Raw genomic sequence first — 9,602 nt, forward strand, 5'->3', positions numbered from 1 at the left:
ACTTCCAAAGCTGCTAGTCCTCTGGCTGACCGTGCGACAAAGTAAACCCCCTGAACTGTGATGGCAGCCTTCAAGCCACACACATATCAAACAGTAATAAGTAAAAATCTAAATGGCCAAGGAGGTATAATCACAATCTTTGATTAATGAGTCTAATGCTGATATAGGGGTGACTCCTAGGTATTCAAGCCAAATGATAAAAAAACAAGGGGAAAAAAAAATCTGAGTAGGGACAGCAGAGGCTGCACACTGCAAGAGAAATAGACATCACAGAGTTTGTTCATCCAAGTCTTTAAACAAATGACCAAACAACATCAATATCTAGGGGTGCAGTGAATCAGTATCAAGAGTAGCTAAGTTATTTCACAATGTATCATATATGCAACATTATTATCTAAACTGTTCAGTTTCAATAAAAAATTATGAGACATGAAAAGAAATAGGGAAATGTGACCTACATATAGCAGTAAAAAAGTGAGCAATAAAAACAGTGGCCCACAAATATTACAAAGCTATTATTTAAAAATATTCAAAGAACTAAAAAAAACCCATAAAGAATGAAAAATATGATGTCACTACCTCATTAAGTAGAGAATATGAATAAAAAGAAATGATGGGGGCGCCTGGTTGGCTCAGTCAGTTGAGCATCTGACTCTTGAGCATTTGGTTCAGGTCGTGATCTCAGGGTCCTGAGATTGAGCCTTGTGTTGGGGGTGGGTGGGTCTGTGCTTAGCAGGAAGTCTCCTTGGGATTCTCTTTTCTCCATCTCCTTCTGTCCCTCCCCACCCCCTGTACTCTCTCTCTCTCTCAAATAAATAAATAAATAAATACATCTAAAAAAAAAAAGATGAAAAAAGAACCAATGGAAATTCTGCAGTTGAAAAGTACAATAACAAAAATTAAAAATTCTCCATAGGGGCATAGATTTGAGCTGGCAGAATAAATAATCATTAATCTTGAAACTGTATCAGTAGAGATTATGCATTCTGAAGAACAGAGAAAAAAAGAATGAACAAAAATGAACAGAGCCTCACAGAAATGTGGGATATCATTAACTGCGCTAATAGGTGTAATGGGAGTATCAGGAGAAGAAGGAGTAGAAATAAACTTAAAGAAATAATGGCTAATTACTTCCGAATTTGATGAAAAACATTAATCTACACATTCTCAAGGCTCAACAAACTCTAAGCATATAAATGCAGAAAGACCCATACCCAGATGCATCACAGGCAAAATTTTAGCTAAAAGCCAAAGATAGAGAAAAAAATCTTGAAAGAAGAGAAAGTAACTCATTACATACAAGGGAGATCCATTAAGTTTAAACTCCAGTGACTTCTCATTAGACGCAATGGAGGCACAGGCAGTGGGATAACACAATGTACTGAAAGTAACACAATATCAAACAAGAATAGTTATATCTAGGAAAACTATATTCCAAAGCTAAAGATAAAATAAAGACACACCCAGATGGAATAAAAACAAAATTTGTTGCTGGCTGACCTGCCTTACAAGAAAAAATAAAAGATGTTCTTCAGGCTGAAAGCAAATGATGCCAGAGTATAATCTACACATGAAAAAACAAAGAGAGCTGAAAGGTAATTACGAGGTAGTTAGAAAGGACAATATAATTGCATATTTACTTTATTCTTTTTACCGATTTAAACAGCAACTGTATAAAACAATATGTATTACTGTATTGTTGAGTCAGTAACATAGAAACGCAATGTATTTGATAATAAACACAAAAGAAGTAGGTGGGAGTAAAGATGTATTAGTGTAAGGAAATGATGCCAGATGGTATTTCAAATCCACAGGAAGGAATGAAGAGAACCAGAAATGGTAAAGAAGAAGGTTATTAAAACAAACACTATAATAAATATATACTAGGCTCCATTTCCTCTCTAAGTGTATTTAAAAGACATACAATAATAAAATTAAAAAAAAAAAGTTAACAGCATCTAAAAAAAAAATACACTATGAACAAGTGAATTGCATACTTTAAAGGGTGAACTATATGGTATGTGAACTATATCTCAATAATACTTTTTTTAAAAGACAAAAATAGAGGGACGCCTGAGTGGCTCAGTCAGTTAAGCGTCTGCCTTCGGCTCAGGTCATGATCCCCAGGGTCCTGGGATTGAGTCCCACATCGGGCTCCTTGCTCAGCAAGGAGCCTGCTTCTCCCTCTGCCTGCCTCTGTCTCTCTCTCTCTGATAAATAAAATCTTAAAAAAATAAATAAAAGACATACAATTATATCAAGTAATAATTATAATAATGTATTGTTGGGTTGTAACATATTTAGCTGCAGCATGTGTAACAATAATGGCACCAAAGGGGGGGAACTGAAATGTAGCTATATAGGAGTAAAGTTTTTATATTTCGTTAGAATAAATTTGAAGAAATTTTGGTAAGATGCGTATTTTAAGGCCTATAAGAAAACACTAAGAAAATAACTAAAAAAGTATAATATTTTGAAGAAAGTAAAATGTTACACTAGAAAACATCCACTTCATATAAAATAAAGCTTTATTGCTTTATTGGAGGAAAAAACAAAGATCTATAGAAAACAAACAGTATAATGGGAGAAATTGGATTAAAAAAAAAAAAACATGATCCAACTACATACTATCTGTAAGAAACACATTTTGGATTCAAAGATAAAAAGGCAGAAAGTAAAAGGATAGAAAAAAGGTATACCATGCAAACAATAACTAAAATACAGCTGGAGTAGTTACATTAGTATCAGACAAAATAGATTTTAAGACAAAAGTTACTAGAGACAGAAAAGAACATTTTATAATGATATCTAAGAGTCAATCCATCAGGAAGATGTAACAATGATAAACATGTATACCTAACAACAGAGTTAGCTCCAAAATACATGAAGCAAAAAGTGACAGAAGTGAAAGGAAAAATAACAATTCAGTAATAATAGCTAGAGACTCACTTTCAATAATGGATAGAACAACTAGACAAAATATCAACAAAGAAATAGAAGACTTGAACAACACTATTAAAAGAAAAAAAAACCCTATAAGCCACGTCACCTAACAGCTATTTCAACACCACTCAACACCAGCAGAAGAATGCATATTCTCCATGGAACATTCTCCAGAATACACCATATGTTGGTCTGTAAAACAAGCCTCAATAAATTTGAAAGGACTGAAATCATACAAAGTATGTTCTCTAACCACAATGGAATGAAATTAAAAATCAATAATGGAAGTAAAATTTGGAAATTCACAAGTATGTGGAAACTAAACAAAATACTCCTTAATAACCAAAAGATAAAAGAATACATCACAAGGGAAATGAAAAAAAAATACTCTGAGATGAATGAAAACAAAAATGCAAGCTACCAGAATCTTTGAGGTGCAGCTAGAGTAGCTCTCAGAGGAAAATGTATACCTATAAATGCTTATAATAAAAAAGTTTTCAAACCACCCCATCCCCACAAATACCCAACACCACTCATTCTCTATCGTATTATTGTATTTCAGTGCCTGAGACTCTTGTTCCTATGTTTATGTTGTCTCTCCCTGAATTAAAACAAAAGCTTTCTGGGGGCAGAAACTCTGTATTGTTCACTGCCTGGCCATACTAGAACAATAGCTATAGAACATTACCTAACCAGATTATGGGCTTAATAAATATTTTCTGACCAGGAAGCCTGGGTGGCTCAGTCCGTTAAGTGCCTGCCTTTGGCTCAGGTCATGATCCCAGGGTCCTGGGATCGAGTCCCACATCGGGCTCCTTGCTCAGCGGGGAGCCTGCTTCTCCCTCTGCCTGCCTCTCCCCTTGCTTGTGCTCTCTCTGACAAGTAAATAAAATCTTTAAAAAAATAATAAAATAAATATTTTCTGACCAATAGGAAGTCAACATCTTTCCTTAGAATTACTCATATTCATAAAATTTTTAACTGTCTCTCCAAATTTCTGTTCATTTAGCCTATTACTAAAACTGACACGCCTTCCTATCAATTTATAAAATTCAGGATCCCATCAATATTTTTTTATGAAAATTGCATCTATTATTTCTTTAAACTGTTGAAAAAGAAATCACTCTTCTTGAAACAAGTCAAATAAAAAATGAGTTCACCTTTGAACATGGGTTTGAATTGTGCAGGTCCACTTATATGTGGATTTCTTTTCCTTTTTTTTTAAAGATTTATTTATTTATTTTTCAGAGAGAAAGAGAGTGTGAGAGAGCGAGCACTCACACAAGCAGAGGTAACGGCAGGCAGAGGGAGAAGCAGGCTACCCACTGAGCAGGGAGCCTAATATAGGACTTGATCCCAGGACCCTGGGATCATGACCTGAGCCGAAGGCAGACGCTTAACCGACTGAGCCACCCAGGCGTTCCTGGATTTCTTTCAGTAAATACATCACAGTACTGTAAATATATTTTTTCTTCTTTATGACTTACCATTTTCTTTTCTCTAGCTTGCTTTATTGTAAGAATACAGCATATAATACATGTAACATGAAATATGTTAATTGATTATTATCAGTAAGGCTGCCAGTCAACAGAAGGCTATTAATAGTTAAGTTTTTGGGGAGTCAAAACTTGTATGTAGTACAGCATAGGGGATATAGTCAATAATACTGTAATAATGTTGTATGTGACAGTTACTACACTTATCATGGTGAGCACTGAGTAATGTAGAGAATTGTCGAGTCACTGTTGTACACCTGAAACTAATATAAACTATACTTCAATAAAAATTTAAAAAATGAAAAAAGTCTGAAATTTAAAATCTAATGAATCCTTTTCATTTATTTTGAATTAAAAAAAAAAAGGTTATACACAATTTTCGATTGTGAGGGGGTCGATGCCCCTAACCTGTATTGTTCAAGGGTCCCCTGTAAAACTAAAATATAATTAATATAAAAGGAAAAAAGAACAGGTTACACAATGGCTAAGCCAATGTCCCTACTTCTCTGAATTGTGGAATAAGAAATCATTTCCCACTTACTTATTTAATTCCAGAGTACTAAAAGCAAGCAGGAAAAGAACTATATAAATGCTTTAAAAAAAACTATAGTTCCTTAAAACAAATATCAGAGCTTATGTTATCAACAGTAATTATATCTAGATGATTAACATTTTTCTAAAAAATGAAACATTTAAAATTACAAGGGCATCATGATAAAAGCAACTTACACAGTCTTTTTGTCCTGTCGAAGAAGTTTAGAAGAAAATTCACTTAGTACTTCCAGGAAAGCCAGATTAGGAGGTGGATATTCTTGTCCTTTCTGATTTTGGTATTTAAAGGCAAATTCTATGCCATCCCTGAAGTAAAAGAAAGTATCACCTTATTTTTCCAGATAAGGAGTATAGTTCTCTCAATGGGCTAAAATTTCAAAATAGTTGGGAAGGCAGGATAATCATCACTGAATATAGTAAAATCTGATAAATTTGAAGCGTAAAACAATGTTAATTTGTATGACATATATGCCTATTTACAGTATAAAACTATAAGCTGTGAAACAAAGCTAAATTCCTATGTGTATCTTGTAAGGATAGCACAATACCCTGGAAAGATAACTAGATAGTCAGAAAACTTAGTTCTCAGAGCTGATCATGGTATCAGGCAGATGTGTGAGGTATTTAACATTTTCTGTCATTCAGTTTTCAGTTATGAAATAAGGTTGCCAAATCAGCATTTGCACAGTGTTTTTAAATCCACGTGCCCTATATCATCATCTTACTGACAGACCAGACCAGAGTATTTTGTTAAACTTTACTTTCTATACTATATAAATTGAAAAAACAGGCAGTTGAAGTATTTTTCAAATTAAAAAGGCCCTCCTAGTTGAGACTCACTAGACTACACAATCTCTAAAGTTCTTATAACTTGAAAATTCAATCATTTGTCATTAAAAATGGGTCAAATAACAGTTATTTCAGTTAAATTCCAGTAAAACAGATTCTGTATAACAGGAAGTATTTATTTAGCTCACTCACTTGTGAAGTGTGGCAACTGCTTCTCGTGTCTTGATCTGATCCAGTCCGAATGTAAGGGCAAAGCGACGTGCCAATTCTTTAATGCCACTGACGTGGGCAGATGTCCTATCTAGGTTGGGACCTTGCTCTTGAACAAGTTCATTAAACAACTGGTTGAAAGAAAAAAAGAGGAAAAAACCTACAGCTAAGAAAAATTTGTTTATTTTATTTATTATTAGAATAGGTAATATAATTTAAAAATATTTAAAAGGCATATGGTAAAATATATATTTCCCTCCTTGCATTGAACTGTAGCCACATTGTTCCCCTTCTCCAAGTCATCTACTAATAATTTCTTGAGCTCATTTTCATGCTAGCTGTGTGATTAAATGCAGACAGGAATTTACTTCTTTTTAACAAAAAGTAATATATTTTGGGCTGGGGAAAGGAAACATGTTTATAGAAATATATTTGTATTCATAAACATCTATGTAGTTTTTTGGTGTTTTAATAGGGATGGCAGTATATGAAATATGGGGTTCAGAACTTTTTTTTTTTCACTTACTATATCTTAGACAAGAACATTATGTAAAAGAAGACATTTGGATATATGGGGTGATACTTCCTACCCAACAACAATACATACAAAAAAGTTCTTAAGCTGTATAAAAAGGTTTTATAAATTACACATACATTACATATATTGTATCAAAGTAACAACCACCAAATAAATCCTGAAGTACTAAAGAATATAAAAGCTATCATCATTCTAACCACCAAGGTTAGAAACTTAAATTTATCGGTACACATCTGTCTTCCCTCCTATTATGAGAGATGAATAGCCCAGGACTTTCATCTAAAGCCACTCCCTCTGTATGTACTAGATCTCACTCCATTTTACCTGAATATTCGGCAATTTTGCTCCTATGCTTACTGCTCTGTCATGCATCCTTACCTATTCCCTCTACTACATGCATCTGAAAACCCCAAAATACAAAAAACCATAACTTCTTAACTCAATCTCCTGTGCCAGTTATCAAAACGTTGTTTTGACTCTCTTTTTTGGCAAAGATCCTGAGAAGTATTGTTTACATTTGTTTTTTTCACTTCCTCACCCCCACCTCTCAATTCACTCTTATCATACCGTCCCATTGAAATAGCACTTCTGAGGAGGAGGAGCAAGATGGCAGAGAGTAGGAGACCTAAATTTCATCTGGTCCCAGGAATTCAGCTAGATACGGACCAAACCATTCTGAACATCTACGAACTCAACAGGAGATGGAAAAAAAGAAGAGCAGCAACTCTCTGAACAGAAAAGCGACCACTTTCTGGAAGGTAGGACATATGGAGAAGTGAATCCAAGGCGATGTTCGGGAAGACAGATGGTGGGGGAGGGGTCTCCGACGGCGATTCTGGCAAGTGATAGAGCAGCAGAGCACAAAATCGGAACTTTTAGAAATCGGCTCCGCTGAGGGATGTTGCTCCAGTGGCTAAGTGGGGGGTGGAACCCTTGCGGGGAAAGTGTGGTCGCAGGATCCTCAGGGTCACAGAAAGACAGGGGGTGCCTGAGTGCGGCAGAGCTCCCAGGTATCTGAGCAGGGAAGCCGGCTGCAGAGACGGCCCGAGGAGTGGGCTCTCAGCTCGGGGTTGCCATAAACCATGATCTATGGCATAGTCGGGCCACTGCTCCTCCAGCAGGGACCCAACAAGCAGCAGATCCGGGGAGACTCCCCTTCCTCCCCGGGAGGAGTGGCGCGGGAGCACACGGCAGGAATCTGCTGGGTTTGGAGACTCCACACAGGGTCGTGTGCCATCGATAGAAAGGCTCGGTCACAGGCCAGGTGAACACGGAGTGCGGCCAGAGCTGGGGAGATGGGAGTGATTGACTGCTTTTCTCTGGGGACTCACTGAGGAGTGGGGCCCTGAGTTCTTGGCTCCTCCGGTGGAGATTGGGAGGCCGCCATTTTCACTCTCGTCCTCCAAAGCTGTATGGAAAGCTTGCAGGGAACAAAAGCTCCCGAGAGCAAACCCGAGCAGATTATATAGCCCGGACTGGCAAGGGCGGGGCAATTCTGCCTCCAGCAAAGACATCTGGGAACTAGGGCAACAGGCCCCTCCCCCCAGAAGATCAGCAAGAACAGCCAGCCAAGGCCAAGTTTACCGATCAATGAGAACGGCAGAACTCCAGCACTAGGGGAATAATGCACATAGAATTCATGGCTTTTTTCCCATGATTCTTTATTTCAAAGTTAATTTTTTTTTAACTTTTTCTTTTTTTTTGAATTTTTCTTTTTCCCTTTCTCAACCAACATCTTATCAATCCCTTTTTTAAAAAATCCTTTTTATTTTTCATTTTTAGAGTAATATTCTATCCCTTCATAGTAGTTAACCTTATATTTGGTATCTATATATAAGTTGTTCTTTCTTTAAAATTTTGGGATCCAGTTTCTTCTAACAGACCAAAATATACCCTAAATGACTATCTAGTGTATGGCTTTGTCCTACTCTCCTGCCTGATCACATTGTCTCCCCTTTTTTTTTTAAAGTCCTCTTCTTTCTTTTTTCAACCAACTTATCTTATCAATTCCTTTTATAAAATCTTTTATAATCTTCATCTTTACAGTCATATTCCATCCCTTCATCATATTAACCCTTATTTTTGTACATATAAGTTTTTCCTTTCTTTAAAATTTTGGGAGGCACTTTCTTCTGACAGACCAAAATACGCCCAAAATCTAGTGTGTGGCACTGATATATGCACCAGCCTGATCATATTTGATCATACTCTTTTTTTTGTTTTGTTTTTATCTTTTTCTTTTTTCTTTTTTTCTTTCTTTCCCTTTCTTTTCCCCTGGTTCAGGTCTTTTCTGATTTGTTTAGTGTATATTTTCTGGGGCCGTTGTTACCCTGTTAGCATTTTGTTCTCTCATTCATCTATTCTCCTCTGGACAAAATGACAAGACGGAAAACATCACCTCAACAAAAAGAACAAGAGGCAGTACCGACTGCCAGGGACCTAATCAATACGGACATTAGTAAGATGTCGGAACTAGAGTTCAGAATGATGATTTTAAAGATACTAGCTGGGTTTGAAAAGCATGGAAGATATTAGAGAAACCCTTTCTGGAGAAATAAAAGAACTAAAATCTAACCAAGTCGAAATCAAAAAGGCTATTAATGAGGTGGAATCAAAAATGGAGGCTCTGACTGCTAGGATAAATGAGGCAGAAGAAACAATCAGCGATACAGAGGACCAAATGATGGAAAATAAAGAAGCTGAGAAAAAGAGAGATAAACAAGTACTGGATCACGAGGGCAGAATTCGAGAGATAAGTGATACCATAAGACAAAACAATATTAGAATAATTGGGATCCCAGAAGAAGAAGAAAGAGAGAGGGGGGCAGAAGGTATATTGGAGCTAATTATAGCAGAGAACTTCCCTAATTTGGGGAACGAAACAGGCATCAAAATCCAGGATGCAGAGAGAACCCCCCTCAAGATCAATAAAAATAGGTCAACACCCTAACATCTAATAGTAAAACTTATGAGTCTCACAGACAAAGAGAAAATCCTAAAAGCAGCTCGGGAGAAGAGATCTGTAACCTACAATGGTAGAAACATTAGATTGGCAACAGACCTATCCACAGAGA

General features: G+C 36.4%; 1 long non-coding RNA gene across 1 annotated transcript; it reads right to left on the reverse strand.

Annotated features, from left to right (window-relative positions):
• Nucleotides 1-5,168: 5,168 nt before the first annotated feature.
• On the reverse strand, nucleotides 5,169-9,577 carry LOC145718379 (uncharacterized). The gene is made up of 2 exons (XR_014141764.1): nucleotides 5,973-9,577; nucleotides 5,169-5,297 (listed from the first exon to the last, which is right to left on the reverse strand). It is a non-coding gene; the product is annotated as an uncharacterized LOC145718379 (long non-coding RNA).
• Between the last annotated feature and the right edge of the window lie 25 nt (nucleotides 9,578-9,602).

The sequence above is a fragment of the Leptonychotes weddellii genome, unplaced genomic scaffold (genome assembly GCF_054177405.1).
Source record: "Leptonychotes weddellii isolate Sample4059 unplaced genomic scaffold, ASM5417740v2 HiC_scaffold_1483, whole genome shotgun sequence".
Taxonomy (NCBI): Eukaryota; Metazoa; Chordata; class Mammalia; order Carnivora; family Phocidae; genus Leptonychotes; species Leptonychotes weddellii.